The sequence below is a fragment of the Apium graveolens genome, chromosome 8 (assembly GCF_009905375.1).
Source record: "Apium graveolens cultivar Ventura chromosome 8, ASM990537v1, whole genome shotgun sequence".
NCBI lineage: Eukaryota > Viridiplantae > Streptophyta > Magnoliopsida > Apiales > Apiaceae > Apium > Apium graveolens.
In genome coordinates this window covers 194239876-194254826 of record NC_133654.1, presented here as the reverse complement: position 1 = coordinate 194254826, position 14951 = coordinate 194239876, and positions in this window count along the sequence as shown.

Below are 14951 nucleotides of genomic sequence, written 5' to 3'. Positions count from 1 at the left end.
TTAAATCCACTTTCTAGAAGAAACTGAGCTAAAGTCTCATACCATGCTCTTGGAGCTTGCTTAAGGCCATAAAGTGCTTTATCAAGACTGTAGACATGATTAGGATATTTGGGATCTACAAAGCCTGGAGGTTGTTCAACATAAACTTCCTCCTCCAATTCTCCATTGAGAAAAGCACTTTTCACATCCATTTGAAAGACAGTAAATTTTTTGTGAGCAGCATAAGCCAAAAATATCCTTATGGCTTCCAATCTAACAACTGGTGCAAATGTTTCATCATAATCAATTCCCTCCTGTTGAGAATATCCTTTTGCAACCAACCTTGCCTTATTCCTTGTAATTATGCCATCACTATCAGTTTTGTTTCTGAATACCCACTTTGTACCAACAACAGATCTGTTCTTTGGTCTTGGCACTAGGGTCCAGACTTTGTTTCATTCAAATTCATTTAACTCTTCCTGCATTGCTTGCACCCGATCAGCATCTTGAAGAGCTTCTTCCACTTTCTTTGGTTCAGTCTGAGAAAGAAAAGAATTGTAAAGACATTCACTCGAAGTAGTTGTTCTAGTTCTGACACCTGCATCAGGATTTCCAATAATTAAGTCAGGTGTATGTGATTTAGTCCACTTCCTTGCAGATGGAAGGTTTTCTCTAGAACTGGATGCTCCCCCATGATCCATGCTATCTTCATCAACATTTTCTGATGTTCCCCCTGAAACTATGCTCTCTGAGTTGGATCCTTCAGAATTTAAGTTTTCAGAACTATCAGAACTTGGCTTATCAGAACTTGACGAATCAGAACTTGAAGAGCCAGTTGTATGTTCTGATGCTTCTTGAGATGTGGTTGTATCTTGAGTATGCTCCCCCTGCATAGGTGCATCTTCCTTTGGCGTAGTCACCATAATTTCAATAACATCAGAGTTTAATCCATCTTCCTTTGGTTGTATCTTGATCATGATCATTGAAATCTTAAAGTCCAGTAATCTTCTTATCATCAAAAGAGACATCGATAGATTCCATGACCACTCTTGTTCTCAAGTTATAGACTCTGAAGGCTTTTGTGGAAAGTGGATATCCAACAAAGATTCATTCACCAGCTTTTAGATCAAATTTGGATAGTTGTTCAGGGTGAGTCTTAAGAACAAACCATTTGCATCCAAATACATGAAAATACTTCAGATTTGGCTTATTTTTCTTCACCATCTCATATGGTGTCTTTCCTTGCTTGTTAATGAGTGTTGCATTCTGAGTAAAACAAGCAGTCTGCACAGCTTCAACCCAGAAATAGGTTGGAAGCTTTGCTTCATCAAGCATTGTACGTGCAACTTCAATGAGAGTTCTATTCTTTCTTTCAACAACTCCATTTTGCTGTGGAGTTCCGGGAGCAAAAAATTCCTGCTTGATTCCATGGTTTTTGCAGAACTCTTCCATTATCAAATTCTTGAACTCAGTACCATTATCACTTCTTATTATCTTCACAGAATCTTTGACCAAATATCCAGTTGCCTGACATGATCAATCAAGATAGATGCAGTTTCACTTTTTGTGTGCAAGAAATACACCCATGTGTATCTGGTGAACTCATCCACTATGACCATAGCATATTTCTTCTTTGTAATAGATATGACATTTACTGGACCAAATAGATCAACATGTAGTTGGTGATAAGGCTCAAGAATTGATGATTCAGTCTTGCTCTTGAATGAGGATTTCCTTTGTTTAGCCTTCTGACAAGAATCACAAAGGCCATCAGGAGCAAATACTGATTTTGGCAGTCCTCTCACAAGATCTTTCTTGACTAGTTCATTTATATTGTTGAAATTTAAATGAGAGAGTTTCTTGTGCCAATTCCAGCTTTCTTCAATTGATGCTCTACTCATCAGACAGATTGCCGAACCATCAGTACTTATTGAAAGCTTGGCTTCATATATGTTACCATGCCTGTATCCTTTCAGAACAGCTTTTCCTGTAGATTTACTAATAACTTCACAGTGTTCTTCAAAGAAATCCACATGATAACCTCTGTCACAGATTTGACTAACACTCAGCATATTGTGTTTATGGCCTGAGACCAGAGCTACTTCTTTAATGATGACATTCCCAAGATTGATATTGCCATATCCCAACATTTTTCCAATGTTGCCATCTCCATAAGAAACACTTGGACCAGCCTTCTCCACAAAGTCTGATAGCAGGGCTTTATTTCCAGTCATATGTCCTGAACATCCACTGTCCAGAACTAGGATGTTTTCCTTGTTTCCCTGCAATCACAAAGACCACTAATGATTAGTTTTGAGGACCCAGACTTGCTTGGATCCTTTGGCCTTATTAAGTTTGTTAACATTTGCAGCGGATTTAGCATCAAAGTTTATGTTAACATTTTTCTTATCAGAATTTACACTATCAGACTTTGAATCAGAACTTACACTAGAAGGAACAATGCTAACTTTCTTTAAAGAAGGTTTTATTTGATAATAATCATAGTACAGACTATGATATTCCTTACAAGTATAAATGGAATGCCATAAACTACCACAATGAAAACAAGGATTTTGTGGCTTATATCTAACAGACTGACTCTTAACTCCTGACTTTGAAGGTAAGGAGTTTATGTTCTTATTCTTCCTGCAAAAAGAAGCCAGATGGTTAGAACTTCCACAGTTATGACACGTTTTTCTAGGAGCATCAGGAGCAGGCTTATAATCATTGGTTTTATTCACACCTTCCTTTCCATTCCTATTTTTCCTAGGTGATTTTACCTTGTTTGCATTCTTAACATCTTTCAGCTTATGCTTAAGCTGCTTCTTTGTCATTAAGCCTACATTTACTTCAGTTGTCTTTTTCTGTTTTAGTTTGTCAGAAGTTAATTCCTTTTTAACTTCTGATTTCTCATTATTAGACTTTACAGCTACAAACTTAACAGGCTTTAACTTAGATTTTTGATTAACAACTATAGGCTTAATTTCTACAGTTCCTTTATCATTCTTATCATCTCCATAACCTAAGCCCTCTTTCCAGTTTTCACTACTTAACAAATTCTGAGTTGTTCTGCCAGAGTTAGTCCAAGTCCTGATAATCTCTCTTTCCTTTTCTAACTCAGCTTTCAGAGATTCATTCATTTTAAGCACTTCATCCCTAACATAGAAAGCATCATCTCTATCTTTCTGAGTTTGATGGAACATGACTAACTCTTTTTCTAAATAATTATTCCTCTTTTTGCAAGCAAGATTTTCAGAAGTTAATCTTTCACATGTTAAAGTTTGATCTCTAAAGCTAATGAACTTGGTTTTAAGATATCTTCTCAACTCATTAATATCATCAGTATGAAAGGCATGAGTAGTTTGAGGTACCTTTAACTCAGCAGCTTCAAAACTGCTTTCAGCACTTGCCATATCAGCATTTGCCATCAAGGCATAATTCTCCTCACTTTCAGAATCTGAGGTGTCTATCCAGCTTTTGTTCTTTGTGACAAGAGCCTTTCCTTTATCACTCTTCACTTTCTTGCAATCAGGAGATATGCGGCCTTTCTCACCACAGTTGTAGCATTTGACATTTGTATAATCTCCTCTGTCAGACTTTCCTCCTTTGCCCTCAGATTTTCTGAAATTCTTCTTATCAGAACTTGCACCTTTCCTGGAAAACTTCTTTCCCTTCCTGAACTTCCTGTATGCAATCTTTGTGATTCCTTTCACCATAAGGGCACACAGCTTCATCATCTCTTCATCAGCATCCGTCTCAGGCAAGCTTTCAGATTCTGAGTCATCATCACTATCAGAACTTGATGACTCAGTATCAGACTTTGTGAAGAGAGCTTTACTGTAACGCCTCCAAATCCGGGGTCAGAGGATTTGGTCATCACTATAAAACTTCAATCCAAATTAACCTGTTAAATCAATAAATAAATGCCAGCGGAAGATAATTATCATAAATGATCCCAACTAATCCAAGATCTTTTAAGGTTACAGTTCTAGAAACAAGAATTCCAAATTCCATCAATAATTTTTTTCATTTTCTTTTAAAACTCTTTTCAATAAATTCCAACTCAAACTAAAGCCACTAGTATAACTTCGAAATGAAGTATACTAGGCCCAAATAAAATACAGAACTATAATATAATATAATATAAACAACTTTACACAATAAAACTTACACTAGCCCGCAAACCCTGGATCAACCATCTTCCAAGAGCTTCTTCTTTGCTTCCTCAAATTATGCAGCTAAACAGCGCAAGCTAATCCTCACTAGAGGTTAAATTTGAAAACAGGCAAGTATGAGCGAAAGGCTCAGCAAGATCATTATAGCGAATATAGGGTCGTTTTGATATAAAACTGACATCTGCATTAGAGCAGAACATTTAAAATCATAATTACCGAATCATAAAATTTTAGTTGAGGAATCCCAGAATTGATTCCTTAATCGTATTCAAAACCATTTTGATATTTTTGAGCAAAATGCTTCAGCAATACTTTGAATCTTGACGAGGATAAAACTCGTAAAACAGTGTTTACGAAAATATCGTAAACAACAATAACATGAAACAATGATTATGGATTGAATCATAAACTTTACTCAAAACTGAACTCTTGAAATTAATACTTATTTTGTTATCATATCAAATTAGATATCACTACGAACTTTGATGCTCACAACATCCATACTGAAGTCAACATCAATCATCTATACTAATACCACCTTTGATATTTAACAACAACGTAAGTATCAGCATAATTCAGAATCTGAATCAAAACTGCATTTCACCATTATTCCAAAATAGAAACAGTTGATAAATCATTTATGCTATGATTATCAAAACAATAAAGAATTTTAGATATTTATTTAGATTGGAACCAATTATGCACTATGTTGTTCCTGATGATCAGTCACGAAACAACACCGGTATCCCGCAGCCATACCGTAAATATAGGTACTACCCGTATCCCGAAGACATACGGTACCTATAGGGCGCCAGAAAAGGCATAACAAGCCTTGTAAGATATTACACTTCCGTATAATAGCTCATGCTGGACCGGTGCCTGGGCCTCTTACGCAACCAGTAACCATCCAATCTTAAAACATTTTATTGAAAAAGGGGTCATAATATTCGACACCCGAAATAATTTTATTCCCTCATTCACTTGGGCAGGAATACTTGCAACAAAATCATTTTTCTCAAAACCCAAAACATTTGTAAATCTATTCTGAACATAGAATAGCAGAAGAGTGCTTGTATAAACAGAATTATTTAATTCAGCGATATGTAAAACATTTATCTATCTTGAACTGAATAGGGAAAACAATACTTGCATGATAAGATTCAAAATAAATATCACTTGAACAATAAGTGATGATAGAAATACTTGCCTTTAGGTTTTAGCAGTTAGTCACACTCGCAAAGACGCATTTATTATGACATTCTGTCTCAAAATATCACCATCCTTCTTTTCAACACTTTACTGATATGTTGCTCCTGCGATTGCTAGAAGCCAGATATCCAATTCCATTCCATCTCACTCTTTATCCAACATCTTGTCCTGATCAACTCGAATGATCCGCATCTATAATTAAAATATATAACTTTAATTGTCTAAACGATAATCACTCGACGAACTGCGCGTCAAAAGCCTATCATCTACCCATACGATAGCCAACACATAAATATAACAGACAAACACAGGACCCTTGATCCACATATGCACATAATTCACATAGCATATAAGCACATAACTCATGTATCACATAGTTCATATCACATATGACTCGGCTCGTCAAAACATTTGACTCGGTATGTTTAAAACTGAAATCGGGTCAATAACATGATTTATCGATCAATAATCGACTCAGAATAACTTGTAAAATAAGCGACCTTTTGAAACAAAAAGGATTTGGGCCTCGAAAGTATTTTTAATGAAAGAAGAATATTTTTCTGAGTCTAGAGGCGTTCGTTTCGTATTAAACGGATGAACGGTTGATTTAATATGAATTTTTGAATATTTTTCGGAATTAAAAACGATCTCCGAATCATTTAGTAATAAAATAATAGGGTTCGAACACCCTAAAATAATTTTATAAGAATTATCGAGCTTGGAAAATAATTTAAAATAATATTTTAAAGCTCGAAACTATTTTTCAGAATTTTTAAATCCAAATAAATAATTAAATCTAATTAAATAATCAATTAGAATTAATTAATAACTAACTAAATTAATTAATCAATTAATATTTAAATTAATTGACTAATTAAATAATTAATTATCAACTAAAATTAATTAACTAAATAATTTGGATTTATTTTTGAATTAAAATAAATTTTCAGAATTAAAATAATGATTTTCAAAATAAAAATATGAATTTTCAGAAATTAAAAATAGGATATTTGAATTATTTTAAAACATAATTTCAGAAACATCATTTGGAAAATAGAATTGGGGAAATCTGGATCGAAACTGGGTTATTTTGGAAACAGAATCGGGTCTTGAAGAAGGTGGCCGGGTCGGGTCGAAGCCGACCGCAAACTGGGCTGAACCCAGAATCCGGCGACTTCTGCCGGACTCCGGCGAATGCTTTTGCAGGAGAAACGCACGGTTCGAGCCGATTTACAGCCCCAAACAATGACGATTTCAACCCTGAAACTCAGATATCACCACAACAGTAATCAACACTGATTCAGTCGATTTTTCCGGCAAGAATCGCCATTGAAGCCGGTGACTAAGAATTTTCGGCAAAAATACGATTTCCTTCGTTTCTCAACAAAAATCGACGTTCTATATATCAAAATCAAGATTACCATCTGTACAATCCATCTATATTATCAAAAACAACAACCACAATCTCTATAACTCGGAAAAATAAAATTAAAAACACTAAAAACCAATAATTCGTTTCTACCCAATACCGAACCAAAATTAACAAATTTATACACTAAATCGATCCTCATGATCTCAGGGATGATATACAATCAACAAAACATTCAAACAACTTCTCTAATTCAAAAACGAATTTACATAAAAATATGAAAAAAATCGAAATCAGTAAATACCCAACCTTATTCGAAGATTTGGATATGATTTTGATCGTATCGATGCAAGCTCCGCAACGGTACTAAAAACTTGATCAACAGATTCTTGGTTTGATCAAAAAGCTTGATTCTTTGAATTGGGAATTTCGAAAAGAAAAAAAATAATAATAAAGTTATACAGAAAATTGATATATATCTGTTTGCGGAATAAAACTTACTGAAAACAGGATAATTACGAGGCCTGTTTATATTTATGGAATATTGAATCGTTCTGGATCGTTTTGGATCGTTAAATTAGTTGCTTAGCCGCTAAGTAACTATATAACGATACAATCTAACACCGGATTTGGATAATTATCACAACGAAGCTTCCTACAAAATACTTTATACAAAAATAAAGTAATATTATCTCACCTTCCGAGAATTTGGATTTTTATCGATCTATAAAATGATTAACGTAACGAATATTTCACGTGGGGACTCGTACAGGTCAAACCGTAATCCGGATTGAAAAAGTCAAAATATGAAAAGTGTTCAGAATTATCAGATTAGGTTAGGAAGGAGTTTTCGGAAGAGTTTCGGGTTGTAAAAACGTAAAACGGTTGAAGTTTGACGATTCCCGGCTTTATAAAATAGTTTTTGTAATATTCAGAAAATAATTAATAAATCCATAAATCATTATAAAATCATCTAACCGTCCAAAAATTACCAGAAAATATCACAATTATCTATATTTTATTCTGAACATATAAAATTCAAATATTCAAATAATGTCACCTATAAACACCCAAATATCAATTCCAATCATCAGCTAATTCACCAAAATTCACATAAAAATCACATAAACAAATCCAAATAATTATAATAATAATATTTAAAAATATGGGATATTACAATCTACCCCCCTTATAAGGATTCCGTCCTCGGAATCAGCAGAAGAAAGCACTAAGGGTTTTCTAACCAACTTTCCATTTCCAAATAACCTCAATTTTCCATAATCTCAAACAAATCTTGTATTCCTTGTATTATAAAACTTTTAGAGGAGCTTCAATGTGTACCACTGTTCCGTCTACATCCTTTGACCAATTCCTCAATAGAATCACTTTTACTGATCGCGAGAAAGAAGAATAGAGAAAAAGATCGAGGGAAGAAAAGAAAGAGAGAGAAAGAGAAATAAAGAAACAGATTGACTTCGCTATACACCACTAATATTATAACCGCATCGCAATCCACTGTTGCTCTTGATAATCCCATCACATAACCCTGCTTTGACTTGACCAGGATAACTCAGCTTAACTTGATTGGCATACCTTCGAATGTTTGGATTGATAAAATCATGGAATTTCAAAAAGAAAAGAATCTGATGCCATAACGGGACCAAAATCTGAATTTGAGAAAAAGTATTGTTGAAATAAGAGAATAACTGAGAGATCAATATGATCAAACGAACTTGGTATTGCGTGCCCAAATTAAGACACTACTAAAGGTTGTTAACCTTCATGTATTCACAACACACACAAGTGATGGCGTCCCATCCAACCCCTATCACACAGACAGGTATACCTTGTGTCCCCTACAGTTAGGGTTGTTCATCTCAGTCAGAATAAAAGAATATCAACGGAATTGAAAATCAAATGAATAAAACTGAAAAGATTTCAAAGATGATATTTCTGAAGGAAATGAAATCCAGAGAACAAAAATTCTGACACCAAATGAGCAAGTGGTGTCACATTACCAAGAAACTATCCACCAAATAAGAAAAGTGGAATTAATTATCATAACTTGACAGAGCTATCAAAACCTGAAAAATAGGCTTCATGACAGCCTCTGGCACATTTAAAACATAATTATGATTGAAAATGAGTGTTAGGGAATATATCCTCTAACAATTACTTCTTTTGAGAGATGTCAAAAGGAATTATAGAAAGAGAAGGTATTGCCAAAGTCTTAATATTTATCTTCAATTTGAACTCTCCAGTTGAATCGTCACCCACTTCTAAACACTTCTTCACGTTCCAAAGATATCGATAATCTCCATCGTCGTCGAACTGTAGTAGCCTTGGAAGATTCCACCATAGAAGTTTGCAGCTTCCCGGAGTTCCATCCAGCTCAACACAACCATCTCGAACGAACGCGCCTATCTTAACTTACTCGTTGGCACTATATCCGATAGTCCAACAAGAACTCGATATGAGCTCAAACGTCCTCACATAGCTATACACACTCCTACACACTCTCGTTTCTAGTCTACTATAACCTCAGCTCTGATACCAACCTGTAACGCCCCCAAATCCGGGGTCAGAGGATTTGGTCGTCACTATAAAACTTCAATCCAAATTAACCTGTTAAATCAATAAATAAATGCCAGCGGAAGATAATTATCATAAATGACCCCAACAAATCCAAGATCTTTTAAGGTTACAGTTCTAGAAACAAGAATTCCAAATTCCATCAATAATTTTTTTCATTTTCTTTTAAAACGCTTTTCAATAAATTCCAACTCAAACTAATTTCGAAGTTATACTAGGCCCAAATAAAATACACAACTATAATATAATATAATATAAACAACTTTACACAATAAAACTTACACTAGCCCACAAACCCTGGATCAACCACCTTCCAAGAGCTTCTTCTTTGCTTCCTCAAATTATGCAGCTAAACATCGCAAGCTAATCCTCACTAGAGGTTAAATTTGAAAACAGGCAAGTATGAGCGAAAGAAATGCTCAGCAAGATCATTATAGCGAATATAGGGTCGTTTTGATATAAAACTGACATCTGCATTAGAGCAGAACATTTAAAATCATAATTACCGAATTATAAAATTTTAGTTGAGGAATCCCAGAATTGATTCCTTAATCGTATTCAAAACCATTTTGATATTTTTGAGCAAAATGCTTCAGCAATACTTTGAATCTTGACGAGGATAAAACTTGTAAAACAGTGTTTACGAAAATATCGTAAACAACAATAACATGAAACAATGATTATAGATTGAATCATAAACTTTACTCAAAACCGAACTCTTGAAATTAATACTTATTTTGTTATCATATCAAATTAGATATCACTACGAACTTTGATGCTCACAACATCCATACTGAAGTCAACATCAATCATCTATACTAATACCACCTTTGATATTTAACAACAACGTAAGTATCAGCATAATTCAGAATCTGAATCAAAACTGCATTTCACCATTATTCCAAAACAGAAACAGTTGGTAAATCATTTATGCTATGATTATCAAAATAATAAAGAATTTTAGATATTTATTTAGATTGGAACCAATTATGCATTATGCTGTTCCTGATGATCAGTCACGAAACAACACCGATATGCCGCAGACATACCGTAAATATAGGTACTACCCGTATCCCGAAGACATACGGTACCTATAGGGCGCCAGAAAAGGCATAACAAGCCTTGTAAGATATTACACTTCCGTATAATAGCTCATGCTGGACCGGTGCCTCGACCTCTTACGCAACCAGTAACCATCCAATCTTAAAACATTTTATTGAAAAAGGGGTCATAATATTCGACACCCGAAATAATTTTATTCCCTCATTCACTTGGGCAGGAATACTTGCAACAAAATCATTTTTCTCAAAACCCAAAACATTTGTAAATCTATTCTGAACATAGAATAGCAGAAGAGTGCTTGTATAAACAGAATTATTTAATTCAGCGATATGTAAAACATTTATCTATCTTGAACTGAATAGGGAAAACAATACTTGCATGATAAGATTCAAAATAAATATCACTTGAACAATAAGTGATGATAGAAATACTTGTCTTTGGGTTTTAGCAGTTAGTCACACTCGCAAAGACGCATTTATTATGACATTCTGTCTCAAAATATCACCGTCCTTCTTTTCAACACTTTACTGATATGTTGCTCCTGTGATTGCTAGAAGCCAGATATCCAATTCTATTCCATCTCACTCTTTATCCAACATCTTGTCCTGATCAACTCGAATGATCCGCATCTATAATTAAAATATATAACTTTAATTGTCTAAACGATAATCACTCGACGAACTGCGCGTCAAAAGCCTATCATCTACCCATACGATAGCCAACACATAAATATAACAGACAAACACAGGACCCTTGATCCACATATGCACATAATTCACATAGCATATAAGCACATAACTCATATATGACATAATTCATATCACATATGACTCGGCTCGTCCAAACATTCGACTCGGTATGTTTAAAACTGAAATCGGGTCAATAACATGATTTATCGATCAATAATCGACTCAGAATAACTTGTAAAATAAGCGAAATTTTGAAACAAAAAGGATTTGGGCCTCGAAAGTATTTTTAATGAAAGCGGAATATTTTTCTAAGTCTAGAGGCGTTCGTTTCGTATTAAACGGACGAAAGGTTGATTTAATATGAATTTTTGAACATTTTTCGGAATTAAAAACGATCTCCAAATCATTTAGTAATAAAATAATAGGGTTCAAACACCCTAAAATAATTTTATAAGAATTATCGAGCTTGGAAAATAATTTAAAATAATATTTTAAAGCTCGAAACTATTTTTCAGAATTTTTAAATCCAAATAAATAATTAAATCTAATTAAATAATGAATTAGAATTAATTAATAACTAATTAAATTAATTAATCAATTAATATTTAAATTAATTGACTAATTAAATAATTAATTATCAACTAAAATTAATTAACTAAATAATTTGGATTTATTTTTGAATTAAAATAAATTTTCAGAATTAAAATAATGAATTTCAAAATAAAAATATGAATTTTCAGAAATTAAAAATAGGATATTTGAATTATTTTAAAACATAATTTCAGAAACATCATTTGGAAAATAGAATTGGGGAAATCTGGATCGAAACCGGGTTATTTTGGAAACAGAATCGGGTCTTGAAGAAGGTGGCCGGGTCGGGTCGAAGCCGACCGGAAACTGGGCTGAACCCAGAATCCGGCGACTTCTGCCGGACTCCGGCGAATGCTTTTGCAGGCGAAACACACGGTTCGAGCCGATTTACAGCCCCAAACAACGACGATTTTAACCCTGAGACTCAGATATCACCACAACAGTAATCAACACTGATTCAGTCGATTTTTCCGGCAAGAATCGCCATTGAAGCCGGTGACCAAGAATTTCCGGAAAAAATACGATTTCCTTCGTTTCTCAACAAAAATCGACGTTCTATATATCAAAATCAAGATTACCATCTGTACAATCCATCTATATTATCAAAAACAACAACCACAATCTCTATAACTCGGAAAAATAAAATTAAAAACACTAAAAACCAATAATTCATTTCTACCCAATACCGAACCAAAATTAACAAATTTATACACTAAATCGATCCTCATGATCTCAGGGATGATATACAATCAACAAAACATTCAAACAACTTCTCTAATTCAAAAACGAATTTACATAAAAATATGAAAAAAATCGAAATCAGTAAATACCCAACCTTATTCGAAGATTTGGATATGGTTTTGATCGTATCGATGCAAGCTCCGCAACGGTACTAAAAACTTGATCAACGGATTCTTGGTTTGATAAAAAAGCTTGATTCTTTGAATTGGGAATATCGAAAAGAAAAAAAATAATAATAAAGTTATACAGAAAATTGATATATATCTGTTTGTGGAATAAAACTTACTGAAAACAGGATAATTATGAGGCCTATTTATATTTATGGAATATTGAATCATTCTGGATCATTTTGGATCGTTAAATTAGTTGCTTAGCCGCTAAGTAACTATATAACGAGACAATCTAACACCAGATTTGGATAATTATCACAACGAAGCTTGCTACAAAATACTTTATACAAAAATAAAGTAATATTATCTCACCGTCCGAAAATTCGGATATTTATCGATCTATAAAATGATTAGCGTAACGAATATTTCACGTCGGGACTCGTACAGGTCAAACCGTAATCCGGATTGAAAAAGTCAGAACATGAAAAGTGTTCAGAATTATCAGATTAGGTTAGGAAGGAGTTTTCGGAAGAGTTTCGGGTTGTAAAAACGTAAAATGGTTGAAGTTTGAAGATTCCCGGCTTTATAAAATAGTTTTTGTAATATTCAGAAAATAATTAATAAATCCATAAATCATTATAAAATCATCCAACCGTCCAAAAATTACCAGAAAATATCACAATTATCTATATTTTATTCTGGACATATAAAATTCAAATATTCAAATAATGTCACCTATAAACACCCAAATATCAATTCCAATTATCAGCTAATTCACCAAAATTCACATAAAAATCAGATAAACAAATCCAAATAATTATAATAATAATATTTAAAAATATGGGATATTACATTTACCCTTGCCTTTCCTTGAGGTAGCTGCCTTGGGGGATTCTTCTTTAGCCTTAAGAGCAACTGTCCTTGACTTTTGGCCTTTCCTCTTGCTTCTTTGTTCCATCTCAAGTTCATGAGTCTTGAGCATCCCATAAATTTCATCAAGAGTCGTTTCATCAAGATTATAGTTGTCTCTTATTGTTGTTGCCTTCAAATCCCAGCTTTCAGGAAGAGCCAACAGGAATTTAAGGTTTGAATCTTCAAGATCATACTCCTTATCAACCAGTGACAAATCATTCAAGAGTTTGACAAATCTATCATATAAATCAGTCAATGACTCATTAGCCGTTGATTCAAAGTGTTCATACTCTTGAGTGAGTATGGTCTTCCTGTTCTTCCTAATCGTATCAGTTCCCTGACATCTTGTTTCCAAGGCATCCCATATCTCCTTTGCAGTCTTGCAGTTTATTACCCTGTTTGACATTACATTATCAATGGCACTATGCAGTAAGTGTCGTACCTTAGCATCCTTAGCAATTGATGCGATATCTTCAGCAGTGTAGTCACTCTTCTCCTTTGGTACTGACTTTGCTGCTTCACCTGCAACTGCAACAGCGAGCTTAGTTGGTTTGTGATGCCCTTCCTTGATTCTATCAAGATATTCTGGATCTGTAGCTTCCGGAAACATAGTCATCCTCACCTTCCATATGGGATATTCAGATGGTCTCAATATGGGAACTCTAATAGCCTAATATCGGCTATGGATTTGTGTCTTTGGAGGTTCTTCAGTTTTGGTGGGCTTAGTTGGAGTTTCTACTTCAGACATGATTGTTTTTGGATCTTAAACTGTTTGTATGTTAACAGATAGGCTCTGATATCGCTTGTTAGGTCACACACACTATAGAGGGTGGTGAATACAGTGTATAGGACAATCAAATCGAATTCTAATTACAAAAGTAACTGAAAACAGACTTTATGCAAAGTAATAAATTATGTTATAGTATGGAACTTTCCTCTCTCAATGATGAATAAATATCACGAGAGCTGCTAGGGTTACAATGAATAATCTTCTCGATAATGATAACACTTATAATATAAACCCTATGTCTGTGTTTATATACTACACAGTTACAAGATAATTGCTAATTGATATGGAATATAATTCTGCTTCCTAAAATATATCAATCAGATATCTTTTCTTCTAAGTATTCTATTCTTCATAGAATTCCTTCTTCATGCATATCTCTTCTTACGTTTGTCTTGATCTTCTTTTCCTTTCAATCAGCCGCCTTCCTTATCTGAACGTTTCCTTTAAGTCCTGATATTATCTTCTAATAAATATCTCCTGAACCTTAAGTACTGATGACTTAAGTTCTGACTTCAGTATAAGTGCTGATTTCAGTTAAGTACTGATTTGTCCTGTTTAAGTAAGATCTGAAAACTAAACATAAATCATATTAGACATGACATTATCAAATATATCTAACAATATAATTTTTAAAAACCTAATAATTTTTAAATCATTATTTAACTTAATTATAAATAATTACATTTTATTTACTTAGTTATAGATAAAATTTATCAATTATTGAATTAATTA